Raw genomic sequence first — 16,286 nt, 5'->3', positions numbered from 1 at the left:
TGAGTATATTTAGAGTGAATTATAGTTTGTAGGTTAGTATGCAAAAATAGATAAATAAATAAATAAAGATAAAACATATTTTTTTCTCTTTGCAACTAAGAAAACACTCGCGCCTGGTCAGCAGAACCAAGTCAGACAGCTGTCAAAGAGGTCGCCGCCATGTTGGTCGAGTCAGGTCTGTCGGCCTCACTCTGACCTACCCTTGGTTAATCCCATATGCCGCCTCTACCTACTGCTACCTCTATGGGTGGGAGTGTGGGACTATGAGGAAGGGAGGAGGAGGGGATAGCTCTCCATCGAGCAGTGTTACAAACATCTTAGTTCACGTAAAAGGAAACGAACTTATTCCGACGTCTGTACATATATATATATATATATATATATATATATATATATATATATATATATATATATATATATATATATATATATATATATATATATATATATATATACATGTATAACTAAATGGAGACGTGAGAGTGTGAGATAATGGGAGTATGGATGGGGTATATGCCGGGAGTAGGTGAGAATGAGAGGGCAAAAGAAGGAGTTTGTATTGTTTTGAGTAACAGATGGAAGGAGAATGTTAGAGAGTATGGATCAGTTGGCTCAAGGATTGTGTGGGTTAGACTGAAAGTTGGACTACAAATGTGGGTGATTGTGTGCGTGTATGCACCAACTCAAGATCGTGCAAGCAGAGTGAGAGTAGAGTTCTGGACAAATGTGGAAGAGTGCATGGAAAAGTTTGAAAGGAATGAGAGAGAGTTTTTGACTGGAGATATGAATGGAAAAGTAGAGAATGGGAAGTTGGACGGAGTAGTTGGTGAGTGGGGTGTGCCTGCAAAGATGGATGAGAATGGTAGTGCTTTAGTGGACGTATGTCCTGGGAGGGGGTTGGTGATGGCTAATACCCTCTTCAGGCACAAAACAATCCATAGGTATAAGTGGCTTGTGATGAGAAGGGTGGGAGGTGAACTGAATGAACGGAAGGCAATGATTATGTTTGTGTGAATGAAAGGGTGAGAAGGTGTGTAATGGGTACAAGAGTATATAGAGGTTGGGGGAGTGGACTTTCGGACCACCACTTTGTAGTGGTCAGAATTAAAATCCAAACATAATGGAGAAATGAAGGGAAAGACAGGGGGAAGTACTGCATACAAGGAGGGTGGAAAAGTTACAACAGGAGGGAAAAAAGGAAGGATATAAGAGGGAAGTGGAGGAGCGATTGGGCAAATATAGACTGAAGCAGATGGGGGACGTGGAAGGTGTGTGCAAGATATTCACAGAAGAAATCTGTGCAGCATGTGAGGTATGTGTGTGGGGTGAAGAGAAGACGAAAGGGGGTGCAAGGAACAGCATGGTAGAATGAAGAGGTGTGAGAGGCTGTGGCACAAAAGAAGAAAGCATATAGTGAGTGGATGAGAAATAGGGGCGTGGAAGAAGTTGAGAGAAAAGAAGAGAGAGTTATATGTAGAGGGGAAGAGAGGTGAAAAGATTAGTAAGAGAGAGTAAGAAGAGAGTGGATGAGGAATTTGGAAGGAACTTGAGTGTAAAATGGAGAGAATGTAAGAAAATGTACTGGAAGGAGGTAGAGAGAGTTAGACAGGGTGCCAAAGAAGTTAGTTGGGAAGTGAAAGATAAAAATGGTAGGTTACTAGTGGAGAAGGGAGAAAAAGTGAGTAGATGGAGAGAACACTTTAAGGAATTGTTGAACATAGAGAATGAAAGTAATGCGAGTATAAGTGGCTGGGGATTGGTTGGAAGAAGGAGGGATGTGAGAAGAGAGAAAGCAATCAGTAGGAGAGAAGTTGTGGAAGCAAAGAAGGAAGATAAAATAGGAAAAGCCCCAGGAATCGATGAAGTGTGTAGTGAAATTCTGAAGCATGGGGGAGAGATAGTAATAGAACTGACGTGGAAGATGTGCAGATTGGCATGGGAGGAAGGTAGAGTCCCGGATAATTGGAAGTTATATATAATTATTCACTTGTACAAAGGAAAAGGAGAAAAAGAAGTGTGTGGTAATCGTAGGGGTTTTTGTCTTCTTAGTGTAAAAGGAAAACTATATGGTAGAATAATTATTGACACAGTTAGGGAAATAAAAGAGATATTAGTTGGAGAAGAATAGGGAGGCTTTAGGAAGGGAAGAGGTTGTGTTGATCAGATATTCATTTATATCTTTAGCGGAAAAGCTTCTAGAGAAGGGAAAGACGATGTATGCGGCCTTCATGGGTTTGGAGAAAGCATATGACAAGGTGGATAGAAAAGGATTGTGGAACGTATTGAGAATATATGGAGTAGATGGGAAGTTGCTGAAGGCAGTGAAGGGTATATATGAGGGTGCTAAGGCTGCAGTGCGTGTGAATAATGAACTAATTGAATTTTTCTATTTGAATGTTGGATCGAAGGAAGGATGTGTCATGTCTCCATGGCTTTCCAATCTGTATATGGATGAGGTTATAAAAGAGATACAAAGTAGGGCAGTGGATGTTGGAGTGGCCCTAGTGAGAGAGCGCAGTGTTTGGAAACTCCATGTACTGTTGTTTGCAGATGATACTGTGTTGTTAAATGAAGATGAAGGGGAACTGCAAGGCTTGGTGAATGAGTTTGGGAGAGTGTGTAAGAAACGGAATCTAAAGGTGAATGTAGGGAAGAGTAAAGTTATAGTCTTCGAGAGATGTGAAATCAGTGAATGTACAGTGAGGCTGGATGAAGAGGAAATGGAAAATGTGAGTGTGTTTAAGTACCTGGGTAGTGTGATCAGTAAGGATGGAAGTTTGGAGGGTGACGTGCTTGAAAGGGTGCAACAGGGAAGAAAGGTTGCTGGTTTCTTGAAAGCAGTGATAAGAAACAGGGAAGTGAGCATAGTAGTGAAAAAGCTACTACATGACAGTATTGTGATACCAACTCTAACATCACTTCCCCCCTCTGACTTCCTCATGGCTAACATTAAAATTTCTTCAACTGATGTATTTTCTGTCATCACAGGCCACAATACTAATAAGGCATATGGGCCTGATGGGGTCCCTCCTGTTGTTCTCAAGAACTGTGCTTCTGTGCTTACACCCTGCCTAGGTAAACTCTTTCGCCTTTGTCTGTCAACTTGTACCTTTCCTTCTTGCTGGAAGTTTGCTCTCATTCAGCCAGTCCCAAAGAAGGGTGACCATTCCCAACCCTCTAACTATCGTCCAATTGCTTTAACATCCTGTATTTCAAAAGTTTTCGAGTCTATTCTGAATAGAATAATTTTAAAGCATCTTTCCTATCACAACCTTCTTTCTGATCGTCAGTATGGGTTCCGTCAGAGATGCTCCACAGGCGATCTTCTCACCTACCTTTCAGACTCCTGGTCATCCTCCTTTCGGGACTTTGGCGAAAGCTTTGCTATTGCACTTGACATCTCAAAGGCTTTCGATCGAGACTGGCATAAATCTTTAATTTCCAAACTGCCCTCTTACGGTTTCTATCCTTCTATCTGTGCCTTCATCTCTAGCTTCCTTTCTGGTCGTTCTATAGCCGCTGTTGTAGACGGCCATCGTTCTTCTCCTAGATCTATTAACAATGGTGTTCCTCAGGGCTCTGTCCTATCACCAACTCTCTTCCTTTTATTCATCAATGACCTTCTAAGCTGTACATCTAACCCTACCCACTCATACGCTGATGACTTCACTCTTCACCTTTCCATTCGATTCCCACAACGTCCATCTCAGCAGTTACTTCAACAAACAAGGGATGAGGCTATGACACAGCTTATGTCTGACTTGGCTCGTATCTCTGACTGGGGTAAAAATAGTCTGGTTGTTTTTAATGCATCAAAGACTCAGTTTTTTCACTGTTCACCCCGTCAAAATCTTCCACAGGTATACACACTAATGTTTAATAATATTCAGCTTAATCCTGCATCATCGTTGAACATGCTTGGGGTTTCATTTGCTCTTGACTTGTCTTGGAAAGATCATATTACATATCTTGTAAAATCTGCTTCCAAGAGATTGGGTGTGCTAAGCTGACTCCGTTCCTCTACCTCTGCACAATTGTTGACTCTATACAGGGGTTTTATCCACCCCTGCGTGGAGTACAACTCTCATGTGTGGGGAGGCTCCCCACATACAGTTCTTCTCAATAGGGTGGAGTCAAAGGCTTTTCGTCTCATTAACTCTCCGCCTCTTACTGACTCCCTTCAACCTCTGTCTCTTCGCCGCACTGTTGCATCTTTATCTCTTTTCTATCGCTGCTTCAATGGTCACTGTTCCTCTGAACTGTCTGCATGCATTTCTCCACCTCTACGACGGGCACGTAGCACCCGTCTGGCAGCAAACTGTCACCCCTTTTCTATCCAACTCTCTAATGCAAGAGTTAGCTGTTACGCCTAGTCCTTCATTTATGCAACGGGTCAGCTCTGGAACTGTCTCCCTCTGTCTGTATTTCCTGCTTCCTATGATCTCCAGTCTTTCAAGCGCAGTTTGTCCAGGCATCTCGAAATGAATGGATCTTGAATTTGGCTCTCTCTTGTATTTTGTTTTTCTCTTGGAAGGAACAGTTTTGCAGGCTCATTGCCTTTGGTTCCTTCATCCTCACATAAAAAAAAATATATATATATAGAAGTGAGAGCAGTGGAAATGAGTTATTTGAGAGGAGCATGTAGAGTCACATGGATAGACGGACTGACAAATGAGGAAGTGAAGGAGCGTTGTGGTGTGGATGTGGATGTGATTGGAAAAGTTACGAGAAACACATTGAGGTGGTCTGGACATGCGGATAGGATGGAGGGTGAGAGACTGACGAGGAGAGTGTGAGTGAGGTGGAGGGGGGAGGGGGATGGGGAGGCCAATGATGAGTGGAGGTATGGAGTGGAGAGGTATATGAGAGAGGGGGGTGTGAGCTGCGAGCAGGGCAATAAGATGGCGGGGGACAGGGCGACATGGAGGCGATTTGTTTGTAGCCACCCCTTACGGGATGAAGGCGTCTGGCAATAGATAGATAGACAGATACTGCAATACGCCTTAATTACCGAAGGGGTGGCAAAAAACAAAGCTCCTCCAATTCGCCCTGTCCCCAGCCTTTTCAGTGCCCTCCTCCAGCTCATACCCACAACTCTCATATACCTCTCTACTCCATCCCTCCATCTCATCCTCTGCCTCTCCCTTCCTCTCCCACCCACCCCCAACTCCACTTCACTTACATCCACTGCAGTATCCTTGTTAGTCTCTCGCTCTCCATTCTCTCCACACAACCAAACCACCTTGTTATTTCTCCAAACGATTTCTATCACGTCCACACCCACACCACAACTCTCCTTCGCTTCCTCATATATCAGTCTGTTTCTCCATGTAACTCCATATGCTCCTCTCAATTAACTCGTTTTCACTGCTCTCAGTCTTGTGTCCTAAATACAAGGTTCAAGCTTCAATTCCATATGTTAGAGATGGTATCACAATCCTACCATGCAGCGACTTTTTTACTTTCAGGCTCACTTGCCTATTTCTGGTCAGTGCTTTCAAAGAAACAGCAACCTTCCTTCCCTGCTGTACCATCTGAAGCACTTCATCACCCAAACACCGTTCTTACTCATTACACTACCAAAGTAGTTAAATGCACTCACATTTTCCATTTCCTCTTCTTCCACCCTCACTGTACATTCACTGATTTCATTTCTCTCAAAGACCATAACTTTACTCTTCCTTACATTCACCTTTACTTCCTTACACACACTCCCAAACCCATTCACCATGCCTTGCAGTTCCCCTTCGTCTTCAATTAACAATACAATATCATTTGCAAACAATAATACAGGAAGTTCCCAAACGCTGCCCTCTCTCTTTAGGACCACTCCAACATCCAACGCCCTACCTTGTATCTCCTTTATGACCCCATCCTTATACTGATCGAACAACCATGGGAACATGACACATCGCTGTTTCAATCCAACATCCTGATAGAAAACTTTACTCAGTTTACTATCCACATGCACTGCAGCCTTAGCACCCTCATACATACCTTTCACGGCTTTCAGCAACTTCCCATTTACTCCATATATTCTTAGTATTATCCACATACCTTGTTTATGAACTCTACCATATGCATTCTCCAAATCCACGAAGCCTGCATACAACTTCTTTCCCTTCTCCAGAAAGTTTTCCACTTAACACCTAAGGATGAATATCTGGTCTACGCAACCTCTTCCGTTCCTAAGTACCTCCCTCTTCTTCTCCAACTAATTCCTCTGTTATTTCCCTAAATCTGTCAATAAGTATTCTACCGTCAATAAGTATCCAACAATATACTTTGACTATTACACTAAGAATACAAATGCCTCTATATTTACCACACACTTCTTATTCCCCCTTTCTGTACAGGGTAATAATTATATCTGACTTCCAATCCTCCAGGACTCTACCTTCCTCCCAGGCCAATCTGCAAATCTTCCATATCCATTCTACTATCTTTCCCCCATTCTTCATCATTTCACCACACACTCCATCAATTCCTGGGGCTTTTCCCATTTTGACGTTCTTCATTGTTTCCACTACTTAAAACCTACTGATCTCTTCCTCCCTTCTCACCACCCTCCTTCTCCCAGACATTCCTTAGCCACTTATATTCGCAGTGCTTTCATTTTCTATGTTTGACAGTTCCTGAAAGTGTTCTCTCCATCTGCTCACTTTTTCTCCCTTGTCCACTATGAATTTACAATTTTTAGCTTTCACTCCCCTACTAATATCTTTATCACCTTGTCTAACCCTATTGACTTAGGCCTACTTCTAGAGCATTTTCTTACATTCCTTCCAATTTACACTCAAATTCCTTCGAAATTCCTCATCCACTCTCTTCATTCCCTCTCTTACTAATCTTTTCACCTTTCTCTTCTCTCTGCATATTATCCGTCTTTCATCTTCCTCTATGCCTGTTTCCCAAACACTGACTATATACTTTCTTCTTTTGTACCACAGCTAGCCTTACCATTTCATTTCACCACGCTGTTCCTTGCACCCCTTTTCGTCTTCTCCTCACCCCACACACCATCACACATGATGCACATATTTCTTCTGTGAAAATCTTGCACACACCTTCCACCTCCCCTATCTGCTCCAAATCATATTTACTTAATCACTCCTCCACTCCTCTCTTATATTCTGCTTTTTTTCCATTCTCTTGCGACTTTTTAACCCTTCTTGTATGAACAACTTCCTCCTTTCCGTCCCTCAGCCTATTCTTTCATTGCACTTGAACCTTGACCTTCACCACCACCATGTGGTGGTCAGAAAGTCTACTTCCCCAACCTCTGTATGCTCTTGCATCCAATACATACCCTCTCATTCTGTCATCCCCACACACATAATCAATCGTTGCCTACTGTTCATTCAGTTCACCACCCACCCTTCTCATCATTCGTCGCGTATACCTGTGGATCATTTTGTGCCTAAAAGGGGTACTGGCTATCACCAACCCCATCCCTGCACGAATGTCCAGCAGGGCACTGCCATTCTCATCCACCTCTGCAGGCACACTCCACTCATCAACTACTTCGTGCACCTTCTCATTCCCTTTTCCATTCATATCTGCAATAAAAACACTCTCATGCCTCTCGAAATTTTACATGCTGCTTCCACATTTGCCGATAACTCTTCTTTTACTCTGTTCGCAAGATATTGCTTTGGCGCATATATACACACAGTCGCCCACGTTTGTGTGTCCACTTTCAGTCTTACCCAAACAATCCTTGAACCCACGGATACATATTCCCTTATATTGTCCTTCCACGTCTTTCACACAACATTATATGCAACCTCTTTTGCCCTCTCATTCTCACATACTGTCTCGAATATGCCTCATCCATATCCCACTCTCTCACACTCTCATCTCACAATTTAGTCTTAGTTCATCCACATATTTCCACTTTTGCACCCTCAATCACCTGGACAATCTCTCTCTCTTTCACCTCATCAATCGCACCCTTTACATTCCACGTTGCAGTCCTTACCATGCCCTTTGTACGGTCCTTCGTCGTCACCTATTGGTCCATCCTGATCCAGTTAGCCTTGTTTGTAATTTTATTTACTTGTTTTCCGCGGAGGGGCACTAACCCTCCGCCAACCCATTTGTTGACGCTTAGGGAACACGTGTTGGTTGGTTATAAGGTTACAACCCTGTGTATTAAAAGATTTTCTGGTTTACAGGAAATAATTTTTCTTCTCAATCAGTGTAACAGAGTACTATTACACTGAGTGAGTGGATGATGGGTACTCCACCGACGATTTTATATATATATATATATATATATATATATATATATATATATATATATATATATATGAGACAAAATTCTGATTCCACCCGTTTTAGAAGCTGTGTTATCCACTCACTCGATGCAGTTCTGCTGTGGGTATGTGCCCTTTCCTTTTTTTCATCCTTCCTCTTCTGTCTTTCTTTCCTTCATTCTTTCCCCTTTCTTCTGCCTACGGGTGACTTTACACTCCCTCTTCTGTCTTTCTTTCCTTCATTCTTTCCTCTTCCTTCTGCCTGTGGATGACTTTACACTGAGTGACAAGCCAAGTGGTTTCCTGTACACTAGGAAACCATTTACTGTGCTGGGTGGTAACCATATAGGCTAATCAAATTATGGCGCCAGGTGGTTTAGTGGGTAATTAAGGTGCTCCAATCGGATTGTGCCGGTTCAGGTTTATATCCAAGGGATGGTTAGGGTTTATTGCTCATGTAATGGCACTCAGGGATGAGTGAGGCTGATTACTTTCATCTTAAATGTCAGGATCAACTTGCTTAACGCCGGGTTCCTACGTTCCTCTGTGGGGCGACATAGGATTGGATAATGGGTGGATGGATGGTATGTTGGATGGCCCCCCTTCTGCATATGAGATTAATACTCTACACAGGGCGAATAAATCACCTGTGCAAAGTCTGCAGCTGCACACGGGTATATAAGGAACGGAGTCGGCTTAGCCCAGCAAACCTCTTGGAAACAGATATGATAGAGAGTTAATTTTATCATTCCGTTATTAATACTGCGAGAATGAAATCTGAAGAATGTTGAGAGATGATGCAGGATTGAATGGGATAATACTGAACACTAAAGCATACTTCTGTGGAAGGATTTGACGGGTCAATGTGTAGGAACTGTGTTTTCCAAGAAAGGTGAAACTGATGTTATAAGGTCCACTTTCGATGTAAGGTAGTAAAAAAAAATTATGTATATATTCGGTAAAATTAGGCGATAAGTACACAACACATACATTTTGTCAGACAATGACAAGACAGCTGAAGTCACAATGTAGAGAATTCATATGATTCGAGATTCGGAACACAAGTGCAAGATATGTTGTTGCGTAAATATACACAACAACCACCTTTGACTTCGAAATGAGCGTAGATGAAGTGGAAGGACTGACTGCCGTCAGTCACCTCCGACAGTTGTCTCAGTGAGGAAGAAAAGGTGAGCCTTAGAGGACGAGAGGTGGTGTTCAACAGAGGGGAATCAGAGGAAAGGCCAAGAGTGTTGCAGAAACGAACAGTCAGACAATGATCCTGTACATCTCACTTGGATGTCGACGGGAGAGGAGAGAACGGTGGACATTTATGGTCCCCTCCCTCCCGCCCCCCGTGGACTCTGAGTGTTGTAGTGCTATGTCTTTAACTTTTGAAACAGGAAGTGTGGTGGGTTATATGCATGTAGTTTGGAATAAACACAAACGAAAATGTTTAGAAGAGTAGGCTTACCTAATTTTCGTGTTATGAAAACATTGAAATAGTTCACCAGAGGGACATGGTCAGACGCTAGTCTTGAGGGCTGGTGAAATGGGAGCTCAGTTCTCCCCATCAACAGCGTTCCATCCATCTCGAGAGTACTGTCCTGTTCGACTGGTGTTACTGTCTACTTCTTTCAGTAAATTTTCCATCTATCTATCTATCTATTGCCAGACGCCTCAATCCCGTACAGGGTGGCCACAAACAAATCGCCTCCACGTCGCCCTGTCCCCCGCCATTTCACTGCCCTGCTCCCACCTCACAACCAGACTCTCATATACCTCTCCACTCCATCCCTCCATCTCATCCTCGGCCTCCCCCTCCCCCTCCCCCCCTCCACCTCACTCACATACACTCTCCTCGTCAGTCTCTCACCCTCCATCCTCTCCACATGGCCAAACCACCTCAGTGAGTTCCTCCTAACGCTTCCTATCACATCCACATCCACACCATAACGCTCCTTTATATCCTCATTTGTCAGCCTGTCTCTCCATGTGATTCCACAGGCTCCTCTTAAATAACTCATTTCCACTGCTCTCACTCTTGACTTGTGTCCTTCCAACAACGTCCAAGCTTCACTTCCATACGTTACAGTTAGTATCACAATACTGTCATGTAGTAACTTTTTCACTTCCTTGCTCACTTCCATGTTTCTTATCACTGCTTTCAAGGAACCAGCAATCTTTCTTCCTTGTTGAACCCTTTCGAGCACTTCACCCTCCAAACTTCCATCCTTTCCTTACCCATCACATTACCCAAGTACTTGAACGTACTCACATTTTCCATTTCCTCACCATCCAACCTCATAGTACATTCACTGACTTCACCTCTCTCAAAGACCATCACTTTACTCTTCCCTACATTCACCTTTAGATTTCGTTTCTTACACACTCTCTCAAAATCATCCACCTAGCCTTGCAGCTCCCCTTCGTCTTCACTCTAGGACACAGTATCATCTGCAAACAACACTACATGAAGTATCCAAACACTACCCTCTCTCCCAGGACCACTCGAACATCCACTGCCCTACCTTGTATCTCTTTTATTACCCCATCCATGTACAGATTGAACAACCATGGAGACATGACACATCCCTGTCTCAACCCAACCTTCAAAGAGAAAAATTCACTCAGTTCACCATCCACACGCACTGCAGCCTTAGCACCATCGTACATACTCTTCACAACATTCAACAACTTCCCATCTACTCCATATATTCTTAATACTTTAAACAATCCTCGTCTATCCACCCTGTCATATGCTTTCTCCAAATCCATGAAAGCCGCATACAACTTCTTTCCCTTCTTTAGAAACTTTTCCACTAAAGATCTAAGAATGAATATCTGATCTACACAGCCTCTTCCCTTCCTAAAGCCTCCCTGTTCTTCTCCAACTAATTCCTCTGTTCCTTCCCTAACTCTGTCAAAAAGTATCCAACCATACACTTTTCCTATTGCACTAAGAAGACAAATGCCCCTGTGATTACCACACACACTTTTTTTCCCCTTTTCCTTTGCACAAGGGAATAATTATACCTGACTTCCAATCCTCTGGGTCTCTACCTTCCCCCCAGGCCAATCTGCACAACTTACGCATCCTTTCTACTACTATCTCTCCCCCATGCTTCAGCATTTCACCAAGCACTTCATCAATTCCTGGGGCTTTCCCCAATTTGACTTTCTTCATTGCTTCCACAACTTCTATCCTACTGATTTCTTCCTGTCTTCTCACCTCCCTCCTTCTCCCAGCCATTCCCCAGCCACTTATACTCCCATTACTTCCATCCTCTATGTTTAACAATTCCTTAAAGTGTTCTCTCCATCTGCTCACTTTTTCTCCCTTCTCCACTAGTAATCTACCATTTTCATCTTTCACTCCCCTGCTAACGTCACTGCCACCCTTTCTTACTCTCTTCAAGTCCAACCAGAACATTTTCTTACAGTCCCTCCACTTTACACTCAAATTCCTTCCAAATTCCTCATCCACTCTCTTCTTACTGACTCTTTCTAATCTTTTCACCTCTCTCTTCCTTTCTACATGTAACTCTCTCTTCCGCCTCTCAACTTCTTCCACGCCCCTGTTTCTCATCCATTCATTTTATGCTTTCTCATTTTGTGCCACAGCCTGTCTCACCTCTTCATTCCACCACGCTGTTCCTTGCACCCACCCTCCGTCTTCTCTTCTCCCCACACACCACATCACATGGTGCACATATTTCTACTGTGAATATCCTACACACACCTTCCACATCATATCTGTGGTCGGTCCGGCCATCCATCATCCACTCACTTAGTGTAGCGGTACTATATTTCAGAGAAGCTCTACACTGAGATGTAAGACAAACTATTTCCGGTAAACCAGGAAATCTATTAATACGATGGATGGTAACCTTATAATCTATAAACACATGCTCCCTACGTGTCAAAAAGTGGGTTGGCGGAGGGTTAGTGTCCCTCCCCGGAAAAACGTAACTAAAAATACAAACAAGAAGCCTCGAACCATGCCTGACCAACAGGTGACGACCAAGGACCAAACACAGGACATGGTACCGATGGCAACATAAAATGTTAAATACGCGATTGACGATCCATCCACGCGATTGATGAGCTGAAAGGGAAAGAGATTGTCAAGATGATTGAAGGTGCAAAAGCTGACATACGTGGCTTACCTGAGACTAAATAGAAGGGTGAGATTGTGAGAGTCGGAGAATGGATGGGGTATATTCACCGGAGTAGGTGAGAAAGACAGGACAAAAGAGGGAGTATGTATGCTGTGTGCAAGAGACGGAAGGAAAATATAAGACAGTATGGATCAGTATGTTCAAGGATTGTGTGGGTAAGACTGAATGTAGGGTTACAAACGTGGGCGATTGGGTGTGTGTATGCGCCAAAGCAACATCGTGCAAGCAGAGTGAAGGAAAAGTTCTGGGCGAGTGTGGAAGCGTGCATGGAAAGTTTGAAAGGAATGAGAGAGTGTTTTTGTCTAGGGATATCAATAGAAAAGTAGGGGATATGATGGTGGATGAAGTGGTTTACACGTGGAGTGTGCCAGCAGAAGTGGATGAGAACGGCAGTGCCCTAATGGACGTTTGTTAGGGGAAGGGGTTGGTGATAGCCATTACTCTCTATGGGCACGAAATGATCAACAGGTATACTTGGCGTGTGATGACGAGGGTGGAAGAACTGAATGAACGGAAGGTAATGATTGATTATGTGTGTGTGGATGATAGAATGAGAAAGTATGTAATCGATGCACGACCATACAGAGGTTGGGGGGGGGGTGGACTTTCACCACCACTTGTGGTGGTGAAAGTCAAGGTTCAATAGGAGGAGGAAAGGACAAGGAGAAGTAGTCAATGCAAGGATAGTAGAAGGGTTGCAAGAGGATGAAGAAAAGGCAGCATATATGAGGGAAATGAAGGAGCAATGGGGTAAAAATGATTTGGAGCAGATGAGGGAGGTGGAAGGTTTGTGCAAGATATTCACAGAAGAAAAATGTGCAGAATGTGAGGTGGTGTGTGGGATGAAGAGAAGACGAAAGTGGGTGCAAGAAACAGCATGGTGGAATGAAGAGGTGAGACAAACTGTAGTGCAAAAAAAGAAAGCCTATAGTGAGCGGATGGGAAGCAGAGGCATGGAGGACGTTCAGAGACAGAAAAGAGTTCTATGCAGAGGGGAAGAGAGACGTGAAAAGATTAATACGAGAAAGAAATAAGATAGTAGATGAAGAATTTGGGAGGAATATCAGTGTAAAATGAAGGAAATGTAAGTAATGTTCTGGAAACAGTTAAAGAGAGTTAGACAGGATGAGAAAGAAATTAGAAGGGGAATGAAGGATAAAAATGGTATATTGCTAGTGCAGAAGGGAGAAAAAATGAGCAAATATAGAGAACACTTTAAGGAACTGTTAAACATAAAGAATGAAAGGAATGCGAGTTTAAGTAGCTGGGGAATGGCTGGTAGAAGCACGGAGATGAGAAGGTAGGAAGAGATCAGTAGGATGAAAGTAGTGGAAGCAATGAAAAAGGTCAAAATGGGGAAAACCACAGCAATTGATGTAGTGTGTGGTAAAATGCTGAAGCATGGGGGAGACAGTAGTAGAATGGATATGGAGGATGTGCAGATTGGCCTGGGACAAAGGTAAAGCCTCGGGGGATTGGAAGTCTGGTATAATTTGCTTTCCTGTAAAAAGGAAAAATGGAAAAAGAAAATAGGGGCATTTCTCTGCTGAGTGTAATGCGAAAACTATATTATAGGACGCTTACTGACAGAGTCAAAGAATTGACAGAGGAATTAGTTGGAGTAGAATAGGGAGGTTTTAGGAAGGGAGGAGGTGTGGATCAGATATTCTTAGGTCTTTAGTGTAAATGTTTCTAAAGAAGGAAAAGAAGTCGTATGCAGCCTTCATGGATTTAGAAAATAATATGATGGAGTGGACAGAATACGAATGTAAAAAATATTAAGAATATACCTCACCCTGCCCTAGCGTGGGAAGGAAAGTCAGGATGATGATGATGATGATGATGGGGGTGATGATGAGAATATAATCATGGAGTAAATGGGATGTTGTTGAATGCATTGAAGAATATGTACGAGGGTACTAAGGCTGCAGTGCGTATGGATAGTGAACTGGGTGAATTTTTCTACGGTATATGAAAAAGTAGGATTGGAGCAGGGATGTGTCATGTCTCCATCGCTGTTCAGTCTGAATATAAATGGGGTTATAAAAAAGATACAGGGTAGGGCAGTTTATGTTGAAGTGGCCCTAATGAGAGAGGGCAGCGTTTCGAATCATCATGTACTGTTGTTTGCAGACGATACTATATTGTTATGTGAAAACAAAGGGGAACTACAAGGTTTAGTGAATGGGTTAATGAGTGTGTGTATGAAACGGAATCTAAAGGTGATTGTAGGGAAGAATACAGTAACTGTCTTTGAGAGAACTGAAGTCACTAAATATACAGTGAGGTTGGATGAAGAGAAAATGGAAAATGTGAGTGCATTTAAGTACTTCGGTAATGTGTTGAGAAAAGATGAAAGTTTGGATGGCGAAGTGTTTGAAAGGGTACAGCAAGGAATAAAGGTTGTTGGTTCTTTGAAAGCAGTGGTAAGAATTTGAGCAGTGAGGATGGAAGTAAAAAAAGTTGCTGAATTATAGTATTGTCATACCAACTCTGACGTATGGAAGTGAACCATAGACCACGTTGGAAGGATACAAGCCTGGAGTGAGAGCAGTGGAAATGAGTTATTTGAGAGAAGCATGTGGAGTTATATGGAGAGACAGGCTGGCAAATGAGGAAGTGGAGGAGCATTGTGGTGTGGTTGCTGATGTGATAGTAAGAGTTAGAAGAATTTCACTGAGGCTATTTGGCCATGTGGTGAACATGGAGAACGAGAAACTAACCAGGAGACTGTATGTGAGTGAGGTGGAGGGGGGGAGGGCAAGATAGAAGGGGTGGCCTAGGATGAGATGGAGGGACGGAATGGAGAGGTATATGAGATACGTGGGTTTGACCTGGGAAGAGGGCAGTACACTGACATGGGACAGGGTGACATGGAGGCGATTTGTTTGTGGCCACCCTTTACGGGATTAAGGCATCTGGCATTAGAGACAGACATCATATCTGATGTAGTCTTTTTAAAACCGACGTTGGGTCTTCTTCAAGGGTATATTTGCATGTTTGTTCAGTGTATATAGTGGATTAAATCTCCTAATCTCCTTCGTATTTGGATCATTATAACCAAGTTGGATATTGATGTGGTTAGGGAACAAACAGTCGTGAGCCATAGTTTCTGCTCATCCTTCATTCCTACCACTGGGCTGAGAACAGTCGTAGCCAGGGGTTGTTTCGCCTGAGAACTTGCTGTCCAGTGATCGGGTGATAGTTCAAAGCTAGGCTGCACGAGGAACAGCTCACGATAATATTGTTACTCATACAGTCTAGAAAAGCATCGAACTAAGAACAAAAGTTCAGAGATAGACTGTACGAGGAACACTTCACGATAACATTGTTACTCACACAGTCTATAAAAGATTCCAACTGCAAACGGCAAGTTTTTCTATGATCTACACCCCTGACTACAACGTCGGCTTAGAGGTTGAATAAAAGCAAAATTGTGACTTTTAAAATTGTCCTTGAGTCTCGTCTTCACGACAGTGTATACTGCAGACACTTTTCATTTCAGCACATGAGAAAGAAGGCATGCATGAGGTGGTCAGCGTGTGGACAGTGTTGCAGGTGCTGAGGCTGGTCAGGGAAGAGCTGGCACTTCTGAGAGAACGTCACACCACCATGCAAGAGAGCCTCCACGTGTTGCAACACTCACAGGCTACGTTTGTACAAAATTTTGCCGCACTTCAGATGAACCAATTTGCCTGTGACGACAATATCAGAAAAATTCAGCAGTCATATTCCTCTAGTGAAGAGGCTTTACAGAGAAATATGACTGGTTTGCATGAACACATTTTGACGATCGCTCAAAGGCAGAGCAACTTAAACGAGCAACACACCAGGCTCCAACAGACAA

The sequence above is a fragment of the Coenobita brevimanus genome, chromosome 99 (genome assembly GCF_032717465.1).
Source record: "Coenobita brevimanus isolate Jiangsu-jjx chromosome 99, ASM3271746v2, whole genome shotgun sequence".
NCBI classification, from domain to species: Eukaryota; Metazoa; Arthropoda; class Malacostraca; order Decapoda; family Coenobitidae; genus Coenobita; species Coenobita brevimanus.
The sequence above is the reverse complement of the archived record's forward strand: the minus strand, read 5'-3'. Positions refer to the sequence as shown.